The sequence below is a fragment of the Solanum dulcamara genome, chromosome 3 (genome assembly GCF_947179165.1).
Source record: "Solanum dulcamara chromosome 3, daSolDulc1.2, whole genome shotgun sequence".
Taxonomy (NCBI): domain Eukaryota; kingdom Viridiplantae; phylum Streptophyta; class Magnoliopsida; order Solanales; family Solanaceae; genus Solanum; species Solanum dulcamara.
In genome coordinates, this window is record NC_077239.1 from 49,975,339 (window position 1) to 49,994,326 (window position 18,988).

The following is an 18,988-nucleotide window of genomic DNA, read 5'->3' on the forward strand; positions in this document are numbered from 1 at the left end:
AACTGCCAATAAGTTAAAGTTGAGCACCAGAGACCTTGCGGAGTATCTTAGAATATTGAGACTCTAGAATAGAAGTGGGAGATGATAAAAATAGATTTCATTATAGGTCTATTGCAGTCCTGCAGACAACATGACTCTATTTGGGTGATTGTGGATAGAATGACCAAATTAGCCCATTTCTTGCCAGTTAAGACTACAAACACTACAAACGAATATGCCAGGCTATATCTTTGAGAGATTTTTAGACTGCATGGAGTTCCTTTGTCTATCATCTCAGATAGGAGAGCTCAGTTCACTACTCAGTTTTGTAACTAATTCCAAAAAGGTTTTGGTCCAAGAGTGAACCTTAACACTACTTTTCATCCGTAGACAAATGACCAAGCTGAGTATATGATACAAATGTTGGAAGATATGTTTATATCTGGTTTCATTAACTTTAAAGGTAATTGGGATGATTATTTAACTCTTATTGAGTTTGTATGCAATAATAGTTTCCATTTGAGCATTCAGATGGCTCCCTATGAAACTCTGTATGGGAGGAGTTGTAGATCGTCAATTGGTTGGTTTGAGGTTGCTAACGCTAATTTCATTGGACCATACTTGGTTCATCAAGCAATGGAGAAAGTGAATATCATCTAGGAGAGGTTGAAAACTATGTAGAGTCACCATAAATTCTACACTGATGTTAGGAGGAGAGATTTGGAGTTTAAAGTGCATGATTGGGTATACTTGAAAGTTTCACCCATGAAGGTTGTGATTAAATTCAAAAAAAGGAAAGCTCAGTCCCCGCTACATTGGTCTTAATCATATTGTGAAGAGGGTTGGAAATGTAGCCTATGAATTGGAGTTACCCCAGAGTTAGCATTTATTCATCCCATGTTTCATATCTATATGCTTAAGAAGTGTTTGGGAGATCCTTTGTTTGTTTTCCTAACTGAGAGCATTGGGGTGAAACAGAGTTTAAGTTATGAAGAGATCCTAGTTCAGATTTTAGATCAACAAGTTCGCAAATTGAGAATCAAGGAGGTAGCATCCGTCAAAGTTCTATGGTGGAATCAATTTGTTGAAGAGGGTACATAGGAAACTGAAGAGGCTATGAAAGTTAGATTACCCCATCTATTTGTGCCTTCTAATGATGATATTGATGGCAATGTTCCCTTTTCCTAACTTTGATTTAAGGTTCATTCTGAATTCTAGTATTTGATATGTATTCCTGAGTTTGAGTAGTTGATTATACAAATGTATGATTGTCGAGTTTTTGATTGTATTTGTTCCTTGAGTAAGCCTTTAGCTTGGTCTTTATTTGAGTATGAATGATCCTAAGGGTGATATATTGTAACACTCCGTGTTAATTTAACCTAAATTAGGCTCGATGCAAATGAGAAAAAATGGAGGAAAGAGACTGACCCTGAGGACTACGGGTGTCCTCTATGATTTATAGAAGTTTCTATAAGTCGTAAGGATGACTCATCGACCCTGAAAATACTTAGTAAAATTTTGATTTGGAGAAGCCTTCCTACGAGCTACCTTTACAAGTCTTAATCATTTCTACGAGTCATAGAAACAACTCGTAGAAGCACCTAAAACCTAGTTAAAAAACAAAAGTAGAGGGGAAAGACTATGAATGGAGTTGACGAGCTGTCAAAGTTTCTAGGAGTCGTAGAAGCGACTCATAGAGAAAATTTAGAGACTCATTATTGCATGTTTCTGAGAAACCTATGGGAAAAGTGAATCTTATGACTTGTCGGGTCGTTGATGACTCATAGACAAGCATCCCAATTCCACAACTAAAGATGATGACCCATAGAAATTTCTACCAGTCGTAATGACGACTCATAGGCGACAAAATTTAGGTTTTTAATGAGGATAAATTGGTCTTTTCCTACCCCTCATAGAAAAAAACATTGACATTTAAGACTACTTTAAGTCTCTTATCAGTACCTTATACGCATAATACTCTCATTAACATGTAGATTATTTGGGAGCTAGGATTAGAGAAGATAAGAAAGGCAAGGGTTCAATTTCTTCAAGAAAGGTCTTTGAGTTCTTGATTGCTCTTCGTGTCTAGGTATGTAAGGCTGAACTAAAACATGTATTTTTTTCCTCCATGTGCACATGATTGTGATAGATTGATTGTGTATGGATTTGAGTTTCTATGATTATTTTTCTTGAGAAATGTTTATCCTAAAAATATACATGTTTTACTTATTATCGATGAAATATTGATTTTTCTAAGAATTGATTTTGTGAACTCATGATGTGAACCACTTGTTTACTTAGACCCTACTAATATGATAATTGATATTGAATTGTAGACATCTTAAGATTGAGTCTAGAGCCTTGAATTGTGAATGTACAATTGTGATTGGAACTTGAGCATGATGATAGTGTTGATAGTATTGACGAATTGATAGTCTTGAATGTTGTCATAAATGATTGTCTAAAACCCTCTCTTAACTAAATAATTCAGAATAATTGGGAAATTGATTGGTTGAAAGGATTTATTTGGTAGAACGAATGCGTTGAAAAGAATTGATTGTCTTATGAGCTTGAGTCTTAGGAGGAGTATCGAGCACCAAATTAGGTAAGAGTAAGTAATAACTCAAACTCAATACCTACGTTGCCTAATGTAGGAGAGGATTGAACCTTAAAGTGAGATATTTCCTAAATTATTGTCTTGACATGATAGGACTTGATTGGTTATAGATCCATGATTATTGATTTCTTCTTACCTTGGCAAGGTAATGAAGGACGTGGCAACAATATCGTCTTATTATACTATCACAGGCTCATAAGTGATAGTTGTCGGATAAGAAAACTCCTATATAGGTCTTGATAGTATTCTGAGTCAGATTGGAATGGATTGGATTAGGTTCTATATGTTTGGTTTTCTCTAAATTATATTCTTGTTTAAACTTAGGACATCTTAATTAAGTTTTTTTTTTGTTTTTTTAATTTGGGATTCTGAGTTGATTTGATTCTACCTTGATGCATGTTTTATTCTACCATTTTACATACTCATACATTCCATGTACTGATTTCCATTTGGGGTTGCATCATTTTATCATGCAGAGATAAATACTAGAGATCATCAACAGGCGCTTTATTGCGGATCTATTTGTATTCAGCTATTTGGTGAATCCTCCCTGCTTCCGGAGGATACCACATTTATCTTTCTAGCTTTTGACTTAGATTTTATTCATTTGATTTGAGGTAGACATGAACCTGTCATTGGCACCATTTAGACAGTTGATACAAACTTTATAGACTAGATTATTGATATTGTCGATTGGTTTTGTTATTGGCTAGTTTTATTCTTACTAGTCTTGTTGATTGGAAAGATTGTTGGGCTTTGGACTTACTTTTGAGTAATGTCTGGATGAGTTGAGTCTTTTCCTGATAGATTATGATTAAATAAATGTATGATTGGACTAGCTGGTTCTTTTGAGGACCAGCAATGGTCTACAAGTGCTGGCCACATCTAGGGTACCTTTCCAGGGCATGACAAGAGCATTCCTCTAGCGACCCTATATCATTTATGACTTGCTGATACTAACTGTTTAGTTTCCTGGTCGTTTATTTGGATTTTAAGCCCACTTACCTATTTGAAAGGTTTAATAACTTAAAAAGTTGATTTTGGTAATAACACCAAGTAAATGACCTCAAAATGGTACTGAGACAGACTCATCAACTCTAGAATGGAAATATTAGGCGAGTAGCATGGTCGATACAAGTACCGATGTAATTGTTATGAGTTTGGAGTCATTTGGTGCTTTTGCCTTTGAAATTTAGCTTAAGGTTGACTATGATCAACATTATTAGAAAACATGCTCGGATAAAAATTCCGTCATTGCGTTTAGTTCCAAAATATTGAGTTTAGTGTAGAATGATCCTTCATTTGTTTCTCGAGGCTTTTGGTATGATCCCAAGGGCCTTTGTGAATTTGACTTAGAATGATACCTGGGTGTGGGACTAACTTTTCATTAAAATGGCCTAGTATGGAAATTGTAAATGCGCTAATGAGTTCAGAATGTCAAATTTGGTGGGGTAACATATTTTGTTTGCACGCATAAGGTTTTGAATGAATCCTTAGCACCCTGTCGGAGACTTGGACAATGCCAAATCTCATTTGCACCAGTTGTATCTGGTTCCATCACTAAAGAAATGCCTGGTTTCTATGTGACTGTCGCTAAAGTGATAAGGGAGTTGCTAAAGTGACTAGGCCACTATGGTCGGGGCTCGCTAAAGCGACCTGTTGTCGAAAAAGCGATGTCTGCCTCTTGGTGGGGGTTGCTTAAGAAAACTTAAAGGACTCTTTTGCGATTCTTGGGAGTTATTTTAAACTCTGAAATTTGGTTCATGTTCCAAAGTTTAGACTCATAAATCTGACTTATTTCTTGGGCGAATTGGTGATTCAAAGGTCAATCTGTGGGGAATTATTATGGGAAAATGTTGGGGACTTCATAAATTGGTTGGGGACCTCTATTTGAGTAATTTTGGACTAGAATCTGCTACCATTGTTATGTTTTAGCTTATAAATGGTGAATTCTTGCCTGTCTTCAATTTCGCTGTTTTGAGTCTGAATTGTATTTCATTTGGAACACAAGTTTGGGGTATTGTTTATGAACTTTTTAAAGAGTTAATTCCAAAATTTCTAAAGTAGGTTCCACATTTCCATTTTTGACTTTGAAGTTTATATTTCTCTAAATTTAGTAATTTTAGTGTTAAACCGATCGTATTGATGTTGTGATTCTATTTTTGATAGAGTAGAAATGTTCTAAGGTCATACGGAAGGATAATTGTCCTGTTACTTGAGTTAGATGCGCGGTCGGATTAAATCCTTGATCGTCTTATATCCATTTGGTTCAAATTCTTAATTCTTTCACGCTTTGGATTTGAGCTTCAAGCTCTCGAAATGGTTATGTTCAAGTCCGTGGGAAATTGTGACACTATTAATACTAAAATGGATTTTTCATTTCATTTCATCTATCTTTGCTCCTATTGGGCTTATGGGAGTCTGCTCGGATTATTTCTTTTGGAGTTATGCACAAGTGTACTCGTTGAGATTATGGGATCCCAACAGGCTTAGTTATCTTCTCTCTTCCTCTTTGTGTGTGAGTACGCTCGTGTACATACATAGTTGATTTCTTTGTTCCTTTCTCCAGTTGTTGTTTTATTTCTCACATTTTAGTTTACTTTTACATTCCTTGCTCAGTTGGGCCATGATGCCTACTGGGTACCTATTATTTTGGTAATAATTCTACACTCTGCATCTATTTTTGTGATGCAGGTCCAAGAAACAGCTATCTACGTTGATCTCGAGCCAACCGCAGTTTTGATTAGAGGCAGGAAGAGCACACAACGTTCTAGATTTATACTCCCTCATATTATGGCCCGTCACTTGATCTTGAAGAAGGTAGAAGAATCTAGAGATTTGGAGAGGTTAGTGAAAGACTCTAGATCCTTATAGAAACTTGTGGAGAAGTCTTGAAAGACTTAGAATTCTCTAGAGTGTGTAGAGAATTCTAGAGAAGGACTTCTTTGTAAATATGGAAGGACTTGTATAGTAAATTTTATTTACACTTAGGCCCCTTAGGAGTAGTATAAATAGAGGGGGCATTCATTTGTAGAAGATCATCAAGCAAACAAGCATTCTTCCAAAGCAATACAAAAGCCTTCTTCATAAAAGCTCTCTTGTCTTCTTATAATCTAGCGTTCCCTTAGCGATCTAGTCATAAAGGCTTACTTGAGCTTGCAAGATCGTGAAAGATTCGTGAGTAAGTTGTCAAGTGCCGCACGGAAGTCTTAGTTGATGTCTAAGTCCGTGACAACGTGGTATCAGAGCGAGGTTCTACTAAGGGATATGGCAAGTGAGGGAGACATCAACGCCACTACCGCCACCAACGTCAAGCAAGATATTGGAAGGAAGAAGCGCAAGGGAAAGAAAAACTCTAAGAAAAATGAGGAGGTGACGCTGGAGCCTACACCAAGCGAGGCCCTAACATCTTACTCACCATCGTCCACTGAGGTGAGTGACGACGAGTGAGGTGAGGAGCCCATGGACGTCACACCCGGCATGGAGTGGATTGCAAGGGTAGATGCTGCCCGGTAAGCAGTGGAGATATTAGGCAAGCTCTTGAACAAGGTAGATGGCAAGTTCAAGTCTCTAGAGGAGTTCACCCTTGAGGAAAACGACAACATCCAGAAAGAGTTGGAGGTGCGCAAGGCTGCTGAGTACGAGGTAAAGGAGGTGATCACTTCCTTGGAGTGTCGGCTCATGGACGTGCTAAGCACGATGGAGACCATGAAGGCCGAGATAGCAGCACTCAAAGGAGACATAGATGCTGGGAGATGCATGACGTCCAGCGCGGACCGGGAGGCCAAGATTGAGGCTCCCAAGCCACCAATGTTCAAAGGTGCCCGTGATGCACAAGAGGTGGAGAACTTCCTTTGGCACTTAAAGAATTACTTCAAGTGTAACAAAGTGAAGAGCGATGAGACAAGGATCAACACGGTCGTGCTATACCTCTCGGAGATGGCCATGTTATGGTGGAAGCACAAAGAGTCCGAGATCGGTAAGGGTCTATGCACCATCAACACCTGGGAGCAGTTCCGGGATGAGTTCAAGAAGGCCTTCTTCCCCAACAATGTCATCTATGAAGGCAAACGCAAGTTTTGGGAGCTGAAGCATACGTGTAGCATACGTGCCTATGTGAAGGAGTTCACTACCCTTACGCTTCAAATCCCCAACCTTACAGATGAAGATATGCTCTTCCACTTCATGGATGGGCTGCAGAGTTGGGCCAAGACGGAGTTGGAGCGCCGTTAAGTCAGCACCATCGATGAGGCTATCACCCAAGCCGAAGCCATGACGGACTTTAAACATGATAGGAATGACAGGGGCAAGGGCAAATAAACAAAGAGTAGTCATGCCAAAGGTGGGGGAGATCATGGAAAAGGCAAAGAGAAACATCCTCCACCCAAGAGCCATGATTCTAACAAGTCCGACGGTAGGAGGTTCGGGAGACAGGGCTACACTGAGAGAAAGGAGTAGACCACGAAGGGCAGCGGCTGCTACATATGTGGAGGTCCTCACGGCTATGCTAGGTGTCCGGAGATGAAGAACCTTTGTGCCATTCCGCGGGAGCGAAAAGACAAGGAAGTGGACCAAGGGTAGGGTTCGGACACTACTCAGCTAGGCATGATCGGGCTATGTGGAGCCATCGCAAAGCAAGCTGAGAAGGCATGGGATTACTCTGCCCAGTATGTTGACATATCCATCAATGGACGACCAGCTCGTGCCATGGTGGATTCTGGAGTAGAAGCCAACATCATGACTAAGACGGTGGTAGCAAGGTTGGGGCTAAGTTATGGGCCAAGAAACACCCGCCTGAAGACGGTCAATGCACCATTGACTCCCGTATATGGAGTCGCTCATGGAGTAGACATCACATTGGGCAAGTGGCAAGGTAAGACAAGCTTCACTGTCGCCCCCTTAGATATCTTTGATATCATCCTTGGACAGGAGTTCTTCCAACGGTACCACACGATGATCGATCCCTACCTCCAACAACTCTTGGTGATGGAGCGAGAGGGACCCTGCATGGTACCTCTAGTCAAGATGCCAAAGAAGGAAGGACAAGCCCACATGTCGGCCATGCAGCTTGTAAAGGGCCTAAAGAAGGGGAAGCCAACGTTCATAGCCACCATTGCGAGCTTGGATAAAGGCAATGGTGATAAGGAGACATTGCCACCTTGCATAGAGAAGGTGCTTGAAGAAAACAAAGATGTGATGCCCGAAGAGTTGCCAAGACACCTACCTCCAAGGCGTGAGGTAGACCACAAGATCGAGCTGGATCCAGGAGCAAGGCCGCCTGCATACCCACCATACCACATGGCTCCACCCGAGTTAGAGGAGCTGAGGAAGCAGTTGAAGAAGCTCCTCGAGGCCGGTCATATCCGTCCATCCAAGGCACCTTATGGCATGCCGGTGTTATTTCAAAAGAAGAAGGATGGCTTATTGCGCCTATGCATAGACTATCGGGCGCTCAATAAGGTGACCGTGAAGAATAAGTATCCCATCCCGCTCATTGCCGACTTGTTTGATAGACTTGGACAGGCCAAGTACTTCAGCAAGGTGGATCAAAGAAAGGGCTACTACCAGGTATGCATAGCAGAGGGAGATGAACCGAAGACCACATGTGTAACGAGGTACGGAGCTTACGAGTGGTTGGTGATGCCCTTCGGCCTAACCAACGCACCCGCCACCTTTTGCACACTAATGAACAAGATCTTCCACCCCTACCTAGATCAGTTCATGGTAGTCTACTTGGATGACATAGTCATCTATAGCAATACCTTGGAGGAGCACGGGGAACATCTAAAGAAAGTGTTCCAAGTCTTGCGCGAGAATGAGCTTTTCATCAAGCGGGAGAAGTCCGAGTTCGCCCAATATAAAGTGCACTTCTTGGGACATGTTATCAGCCAGGAAGAGCTACGTATGGACGAAGTAAAAGTTTGGGCCATCAAAGAGTGGGAGTCGCCCATAAAGGTAACCGAACTTAGATCTTTTCTTAGACTTGCTAACTATTACCGCAGGTTCATAAGCGCCTACTCCGCCAAAGCCGCTCCACTTACTGAGCTATTGAAGAAGAATAATCTGTGGGTTTGGGGCGAGGAGTGCAAGGAGGCCTTTGAAGACCTCAAGGATGCCGTAACAAAGGAGCCGGTCCTAGCATTGCCTGACTTCTCCAAGACATTCGAAGTACATACGGATGCCTCCGACTATGCCATTGGGGGAGTATTGATGTAAGAGAGGCACCCTATCGCCTTCGAAAGCCGCAAACTGAACGAGACAGAATGGCGGTACACCATGCAGGAAAAGGAGATGACAGCCATCGTCCATTGACTACGCACGTAGAGACACTACTTACTTGGCTCCAAGTTCTTAGTCAAGACCGATAATGTGGCCACTAGCTACTTCCAGTCATAAAAGAAACTCACCCCGAAGCAAGCTAGGTGGCAAGACTTCTTAGCTGAGTTCGACTACGAGCTGGAGTACAAGCCGGGCAAAGGCAATGTTGTGGACGATGCCCTTAGCAGGAAGTTCGAGCTAGCGGCCATTACCACAGCATATTGTGACATCCAGGATGCAATCAAGGATGGTCTGCAGCATGATCCAGAGGCAAAGAGGCTTATGGAGTTAGTTGTTCAAGGCAGGACAAGACGCTTTTGGGTAGAAGATGGACTCTTACTTACCACGGGGCAAAGGATCTATGTGCCAAAATTCGGGACTATCAGGCAACAAATCATGAAAGAAAGTCATGACACCTTATGGGCCGGACATCCAGGGCAGCGTCGCACGAGGGCATTGATTGAGGCAATTTACTACTGGCCATGCATGCGAGACGATATTGAATGCTATGTGCAGACTTGTCTTGTGTGCCAACAAGATAAAGTAGAGCAGCGTCCACCAGGAGGACTCTTGGAGCCCCTGCCCATAGCGGAGCGTCCATGGGAGAGCGTGACCATGGACTTCATCATATGCCTGCCGAAGTCCGATGGGTACTGGACAATTATGGTTGTGGTGGACAGGTTCTCCAAGTATGCCAGCTTCATGCCCACCATGGCAGGTTGTACTAGTAAGGAGGCTGTCAGGCTATTCTTCAAGAACGTGGTGAAGTATTGGGGATTGCCAAGGCACATCATTAGTGACAGAGACCCACGCTTCACCGGGAACTTTTGGAGAGAATTGTTCGAGATTCTTGGCATGAAATTGCATTTCTCTACTAGTTTCCACCCACAAATAGATGGCCAGACGGAGCGAGTCAATGCCTTACTGGAGTGCTATTTGAGGCACTTTGTGAGCTCCCATCAGAAGGATTGGGCAAGACTACTGGACATATCCCAATTCTCTTACAACCTACAGCGGAGTGAGGCCACAGGGCGGACACCATTCGAGCTAGCCACAGGCCAACAGCCACAAACTCCACACTCACTACCGGCCGCATTCGAGGGCAAGAGTTTGGGGGCCTATCACATGGCCAAGGGCTTTGAGGAGAAGCTCGACACTGCCAAGTTTTATTTGGACAAGGCAGCGAAGAAGATGAAGAAGTTTGCCGACCGCAAACATCGTCCCACAGATTACCAAGTTGGAGACATGGTCTTGGTCAAGTTCAACCCTAGGCAATTCAAGGCGTTGCGAGGCATGCATCAAAACTTGGTGCGAAAGTACGAGGGTCCGTTCAGGGTTGTTGCCAAGGTTGGCAAGATCTCTTACAGGTTGGAGCTACCACCGCATCTTAAGGTTCATCCAGTCTTCCATGCCAGTGTCCTCAAGCTGTACCATGAGGACAAGGATGATCCTAGCCGAGGAGAATCAAGTCGGGCGCCACCCACAATCACCGCCTCCAATGATCAAGACATCGAGGCCATTGTGGACTACCAAGACAAGCGAAAACAGGGACAACAGGCCACTGCTATGTTCTTAGTTCATTGGAAGGGACAATCTTCGGAGGAGGCCACCTAGGAGAGATATGAAGACCTGTGGCAGTTCAAAGACAAAGTTCGGGAGTTCTTGCAGTAGCAGTGCATCGCGGTCGTCGCCACATCAGGTGGGGGAGAGTGTTATAGACCGCCACTTGATCTTGAAGAAGGTAGAAGAATCTAGAGTCTTGGAGAGGTTAGTGAAAGACTCTAGATCCTTATAGAAACTTGTGGAGAAGTCTTGAAAGACTTAGAATTCTCTAGAGTGTGTAGAGAATTCTAGAGAGAGACTTCTTTGTAAATATGGAAGGACTTGTATAGTAAATTTTATTTACACTTAGGCCCCTTAGGAGTAGTATAAATAGAGGAGCATTCATTTGTAGAAGATCATCAAGCAAACAAGCATTCTTCCAAAGCAATACAAAAGCCTTCTTCATAAAAGCTCTCTTGTCTTCTTATAATCTAGCGTTCCCTTAGCGATCTAGTCATAAAGGCTTGCTTGAGCTTGCAAGATCGTGAAAGATTCGTGAGTAAGTTGTCAAGTGCCGCACAGAAGTCTTAGTTGAAGTCTAAGTCTGTGACACTCAGTATATATATTTATGACTTGTCTTTTATTTTTTGAGACATTCTTGTTTTTGTGGTTCTTTTCAGGACTTGTACTTATTTTGTTAGTAGCTCTGTACATGTGACTTCCAGGTGCTGAGAGAGATCTTTTGTTTGTATATATTTTTGGTTTGCTACCACCTGTTCATTTGTGATCTTGTTATTGTATTATTGTTTTTAGTTTAAATATTGGTCTTCTACCCTTACATCCTATTACTCGCAGTTCTGGGATATGATTGACTTGCCTATTGATGGGTCATAGTAGGCTCCATCATGACTCAATGATTCGGATCGTGATAGTATCAGATTCATATATATTAAACTTAATTATATGTATCACTGAAAAAGGAAAATTTGGTACAGTGGTGAGCTGATACATACAATTTTTTTCAAAGAAATAATATGATACATGTATAGTGATGTATCATGATCGATCTATCTCGTCATGATACATAACATCAACATAACAACTGAATGTATCTTTTACATTAGCTGCACCACAAATTAAACTATCTAAGTCAAAATAAACATCATACCCACAACAATTAGGATGCTTAATTTATCTACAAGTATATATTACCAACACGTTTTCGGCAAGATACATAACAGCAATGTATCATGACAATTCAAGCCATCCAAAAAACCACAATTCCAAAAATTGATTACACTACAAAATATAGAAAATTCCATACCTTTTACTATCAGAGCTTTTTTACTCTGAAATTGAAGCTATTCTCGATTTTGTATTTTGCCATTACAGTGACTAGATAGGCTTTGTCCTTATACAACTGCTTTTTCTACACTTCGACATTGCTTGTATCAGTGATGAAATTTATTATTTACAAGTTAGGTAAGTAACATGAATCACCATTGTTTGAATCAACAAAACTAAGAGCATTATCATCCTTTTCACAATCTTTGACACAAATAATGGCACTAGATATTGCATCAAATGAATGTATCTCACCAGGCTCTTTATATGATACATTGATGCACAGTGGATACATTGCAAATTCAGGTTCATTTCCCCCATGTTATTTCAAATAGTCATTGAAGATGAATTACCTTCTACAAGATCTCAATTTTTTCCTTGATTCATTGATGCTCAATTCAATTGCAATGGTTGATTTTAAATTCACGGATGAAATAATTTTTCAACTACGATTCCATCACTTTTGTAACATTCATACCTTACTTTGAATTTTTGTATTCCCGAATGTCTCAGCAAAATCGATATATTCATGATATATCTTTCACAAATTTCGATACTCTACTTGAAAATTTTTGAAATATGAATTTGTTAAAGCTATTAAGAGATAGGAGGGGTTGATTAGCTGTTTGAATTACGTGATTGCGTGTATTATGGTATTTAATTAGTTTTTACGTTTTGTTTTTTTAAATAACACAACAGTCATCAAGGCAATGTATCAGGAACTTATATAGCCGGAAGGTGCTACGTATCCAAAATTCACCAAAAATAAAGGACTTTATAATTAAGGAAAGTGTAGCGATAGGCTATAGTTGGTTCTTAGCACTATGGGATTTATGTAAATTTTACTTAAATTAATTATATTGGCAGATAAAGTAGATTATTAAAGCTGTCATACAAATTTATGCTTATGAACTCACAGGTTTTTCTCAACAACAAAAAAAATTAAAATTAAAAATATTGATCTATTACAAAAATATTTGCAAAAATGCAAATCAAAGTATCAAACTGACTCTTTGATTTTGTAAGTAGTAATACCATACAAATTAAGATAAAGAAAGTAAACTTTTTCTATTTTTTTTTAATTTGTTAATTTTGTAAGTATCAAACGACTATTTAAAATTATAAGTAGTAAATGTAAATGACTTTTTGCCTGTTTGATATTGTAAGTAGTAAATGTAAATAATTTTCACCCAATATTAAATAACAATTCTTGAGCCAAATTATTTTTCCCCGCATCGCTCAAAAGAATATTGGTATTATAAATTGCGTATCCGTTGGATCTCCATTAAATCATAAGAAATTATCAAAGGCTATACTTGAAATAAAACTAACAAAAGAATAATCAAAGATTATATATATTATGTATTTATTTAAAAGTAAAGAAAACAAATGATTCCTAATTTTGAATACCGTGTGATAATTTTTTTGAAAGTTATTTTTTATTTACCCTTTCAGAATTGATAAGTGATATATAACACAAAATAAAGAAATTAAAAATAATTCTACCTATGAGCTTGCAATTTTAGGACTGGAGCAACATTTTACTATAATAGGGCTCGGGTACTGCCCAAATTTCTCTCAACTAGTAGACTTTGAAGAGTGGTTGTCGTGTTGCCTAAAAATGAGTAGAAATGGATGATGGTTTCAAGGTTGGGGGAGGGATACCGACAAAAAAAGGGTACGTTCAACTCTTCCTTTGTATTTCATAAACAGAAATTCTCATTCTTTTTAGGATTTAAGGGTAAAAATATCACTCTCTCTACTAAACTCTGACATGTTTAAGAGAATTAGCATATAGCAAGAAAAATCACAACTATAGTTCTTGAAAGATCTCAATTTACACGCCCCTCTTTAAAAGAGATTTTATCAACTAAAATGCGAATAAGAGTAAATGAAAAAAGAGTTAAAGGCAACCTAATAGTAAACTTTCCTCTAGCATTTTAACATGCCGATGTTGCGCCGTACATTATTCGGGATGGGAGGGTAATTTGCCATAAGAGTCCATGATTTTTTGGACAACGATATCTTATTTTTCTTTCTTTTAATTTGATTTTGGTAAAGATTTTACCTTTTCTCTCAAAATTTCTAATGATGTAATTAGAAAGTCAAAAAGCTCAAGATATATTAAAACATGTTTTGAATGATAACATAATTTTTCTATATTTTATGCAAACATATAATTTTTACTGATACCAAGTAAAAATCACAAAGACAAACAAAAGTAGACTTTCTATTTCTCAAGGACAGTTCCAGAAATAAGCTAACAAACTAACATAATATCTTTTTAGAGATCTATAGAATCTATTTATTCACTATTACAACTTGAATCTATAGCATTCAAATAAGGGAAGCGTAAAATACTAAAGACCATAGTTACTTTCTCCTCTACTAAGATAGGTTGGTCAACTTGTTAGGTGTTGAACCCAACTTTGGCAGATTCTGATATGAATTTTTAAACTATGTCTCTCCAACCATATAAATATTATAGTTTTGAATTGAACCTTACTCTATTCCTTTTCCTTTATAAAACAGCCACAACCACGACAAAGACACTGGATATAACTATTTTTCTTTCTAATCTTGTAGTGACCCACCTTTTCTTCCAATGAAGTTCTTCTTACTACCTCCAACAATATTTTCTTTACCAATTCAGTTTAAGGGCCTTGACCACAACTCTCTTGTTACCATGGAATCAAAATATAGGTGATCAAAATATTTCACGTTAGAACTACAAAAAAATGCAATCCATTGAAATTACAACTGTAGCTAGTCTTTTTCTTGCAACCAGCCATAATGTAAGATTGTGACTAGGATGAACATCCTTTTGCATGATGCTCCTCCTCCAGGGTGCTTGGTACAAATAGGCAATACATCTAATTAATAGAATAAATCCCATTGTCAAGCACAACATGAAATTTGGTAATCAGGTCTTCTTAAAGCTATTGAGACTACATTATATATTTCCTGGACTTCAATATCTTTCTCACTATCTAAGTGTTTATTTGGGGTATTGTACAGTATTCAACATTGCTTCTCTTTATAAAGTATAAGTGGACCTATCGTATCCATAAGCAATCTTTCTTCTCATTTAGCACCAAAAATTGTTTAGGATAACAACATAGTTCAACAAGGCCAAGTTCATGATGTTATGACCCCCAATAATCCTTGGCATATACATCTTGTCCAAAGAAACTATAGATTTAACCACAAAGTTTTCCCATAGGTAAGTCCTACACACTCTCTTACTCAGTTTCAACACCCTCTTAGGTAAGACAAAGATTTGGATCTGGCTTTACATCGGATGGAACTTGTTAGATTTTCATTTTTTTCATTATAGACCTTCTCATACTTGTTTGATTTAAAATCTTAATACTATGGTTATTGCTTGTTGTCTAGGTTTATGTAAGATCCTAAAACTTGGAAAGTCAGAAAATGACGAAAAAAGATAAAAACTCATAAAAGTATAACTTTTGGGACTAGGTGATGACCACAAAGGCCATTACGGACCATATTGAGCACCACGGATCATGGTGAGCCACTGTGGTGGTAGTTATGAAGCTAAGTCCTATAGGTAAGGGACCCCAATAAGGGACCATGGACTGTGGTAAGCACCACAAACCATAGTGCCTTACGTGGTGACCCACCTTCAGGAAACTTTCCAAGATAGGGACCATGATTGACCACCACGGTCCATGTAGCCCTTCACAAATCGTGGTGGGTTTTGGGGGGGTTGTCCTGCAGGCTGTCTTCCATAATGCCTAATGTTCACGGACTATATTAACCTCCACGAACCGTGAAGGTCTCTGTGGAGGAAGTCTTGAAACTTTTCCCTGCAAACCCAAGATTTCATGATTAAGTCTAACTTCACGGACATCACCACGGTTTGTGGTGAGTACCACCAACCGTGATGGGTCCTCCATGGTGTGTCCCAGTTCCAGTTAAGTGAAGAATAATTTGGTTATTTTCCTATTGTTTTATTAATGTATGTGGAAATTTTTGAGACTAGATTCATTATGTAATTGTCCTAAATAATCTTAAGTCTATCCTTTTCCCTCATTAACTCCCAAACAACTTTAAGACTTCTCTCACAAGGCTAATTCAATTGTTGATATTCTTCCTCAAGTTTTAGCTAAAGTTTCTTCAAGAACAAGTATCCTTTCTCAATTCCAAGGTTAAATTCAATCAAGGTATATGGAGATTGATGCATGGGTTCCTTTCGCCCATGGAGTCCCAAGATTTTTACTTAAAATCTCATAAATTTCGAATGGGTTTATAACACTAGTTTGATGAATTGCATTGGGTTGTTTCAATCATATTTTTATTTGTTATAAAAATTCATTATAAGTATTTTTCTACATGAATTGCATGATTTCAAGTTGAATTATAATTGCCCATGCATGAAGCTATTTTCAATGATGATTTATACAAATTATGATTATGAAGTTCAATGATTTTGCATTGAGTTTTCTTAATTATGATAAATTATATGATATTTGTCTAAATAACACATATAATTAATAATATCTTTATGAACTATATATGGGTTGATATAGGTATTATGATTATGTATGTTTCAATCCTATTTCTATGGTTTTTAAATGAATTGACAATATATCAAAGTTTTACCCTAATTTCAAGTATGAATTATGATTATATATATCAATAATATTCAAAATATGAATATCATGCAACTTATGAAAATGGTGACGTAGGGCCCTATGTTGGTGACCAAGGAACCTCATGATATGAATTATGCAAGTGTTATATTGAGATGTTGAAAGGTTAATACTCACATTGCAAGTATTTTATGAAAATGTGCTACTCTATGAATTTTAAACCTTTGTACAAGTTTCATGATATATTTTAAGTATGATCACTATATTATGTATTTCGTGGGATTTGACTTAGCACCGAATGATGACTTGAGGTGGGTGCAAGACATATAGGGTCCTTATATAAAGTCTTTTGTCGCATAACAACGTGCCACCATAGGAGTGCCCTTTTTGGCCTAGATAGTGGATCTACATATAGCGTATGTACATGACCTGCCTAGTGGGGTAGAGTCTACCTTAGCAAGTAGATTCTCGTTTCTTCCATTATATGGGGAGACATCGTAATTCCATGTTATAGCTCGCATGGTATTATATTCGGTTATAGTTCTATCCCGCATATATATGTTCTCTTATGTTCTTCCATGATTTCAAATATTCTCTTTAAAATGTTTTGATCATTACAGTTTTCTCATGACTTTACTTATCCTCTTTATCATGTACTTAATTTATCACTGCATCTTATGATATATATTACATGTCATGTACATATACTGAATACATTTAAATATACTAACGCATATTATTGCCTATATTATCTCATAATGTATGGGTTGAGGATCACATTACCACACGTGGCTAGTAGAGCTTTTATCCGGTGAAGTTTTGGTAATTCCTCATCTATCTAAGGAGACTTATGAGTCATTTCCATGTTAAGACTTTGTTTACGTTCTTGTTGAGGGTGAGCTAGGGACATATCTTAACCCCTACCCATCTTAAAGTAGTAAAGGCATTGTTGGACATATGTTGTAGAGTCTATGTAGTCAACTTTATGTTCTTCTTATGATTCATGATTTAGACTCTTACTATGTTATTTCCATATTTAATCTACCTTATGTATGCTTATTATATGTTAAGAGGCTTGGTTGAAGACCTTCAGGGTTTCGATCGCCTTATTACGACTAGGCCCTAGGTCTGTTCGTGACAAATTTTGTATCAGAGCACAAGGTTCAAATATCTTAGGGAGTCCAACATGCCATGTCAAGTAGAGCCTTATTCATGGGTGTGAAGCACACCACATCTATGAATAGGAGACTATAAGGAATTTTAGGAAATCCTCACTTCTTTCATGATTTATATCATGCGATAGAGAGGTAATCTAAGTTCTTCCCTCCTAACGATGTCTCTTTGCGATTTTTAGAACATGCCTCAAAGAAGAAATTATGTTAATCTAATGGTCCCCTTCCCAATCAAGTAACTACTGAGGAGTTCTGGACTACTATCACTATGCTAGCTCATGTTATGGATAACCAAGGAGTAATAGATCCTCCAAATGTGACCATACCAGCTTCAAAAGTTAAATACTTGACAAGGATGAACCCCTCCCCCCCTCCCTCGAGTTCGATGGTTCAAAAGTTGATGAGGATCTCCAAGACTTTGTTTATGAGGTATATAAGATTACAGATATTAGGGGGATCTCTTCATAGAAGATGGTGCAGATGGTAGCCTATTAACTTAAGGGTGTCACTCGAGTGTGGTTTAACCAATGGAAGGCCGAAAGAATTGAAGGAGGCCTCATATGTTGGGAGAATTTTTAGGTTGCATTTCTTGACCGCTTCTTTCCACTTGAAGTAATGGAGGCGAAAGTGTTAGAATTCATCAATCTTAAGGAGGGTGATATGAGTGTAAGTAAGTATACCCTAAAGTTCATGAAGTTGTCTAAGTATGCTCCAATTTTGGTGTTTGAATCTCGATCCCGAATGAGTAGGTTTATATCATGGATTTCATATTTGGTTGCTAAAAAATATAAGATGGCCATGTTATTAAAGGAAATGGATATATCTAGGATCATGACTAATGCCGAGCAAGTTGAAGAGGAAAAGCTAAAAAGGGGTGCTAGGATGACTAAAAAGGCCCGGATTGAGGATGGATCAGCTTTTGATAATGCTACAATGCCTAAGTCTCACAAGGATACGGTTCCTAACCTTAGGTACCAAGATGATGATGTTAGGGGTCAAACTTATCGCGCATGCCAAGAGTGTGGAAGATATCATCAGGGACATTGCTTAGCAGGTTTGGATGCATGTTTTGGTTATGGTGCAATGGATCATAAGCTGAGACGTTTTCCTTGGGTTACCAGGAATGATGAGGATAGTCGTCGAAGAGCTCAGCCTTACCCTTCTTCGGGATATCCTTTTCCCCACCTGACAAAACTGTGGTAAGAATCACCTAGGAGAATGTATGGCTCATAAGGAGGGTTGCTACAAGTATGGTGACAAGGGGCATAAGATGAGGGATTTTCCAGTGGCTACTAGAAGAGAAAGGGAGATGGGTCGGGCTACTTTTCCCGATAAGTTAAAAAAGTCTTTGACTTTGATATTTATGTTTTACTTAACCCGGGTGCCACCTTGTCTTTTGT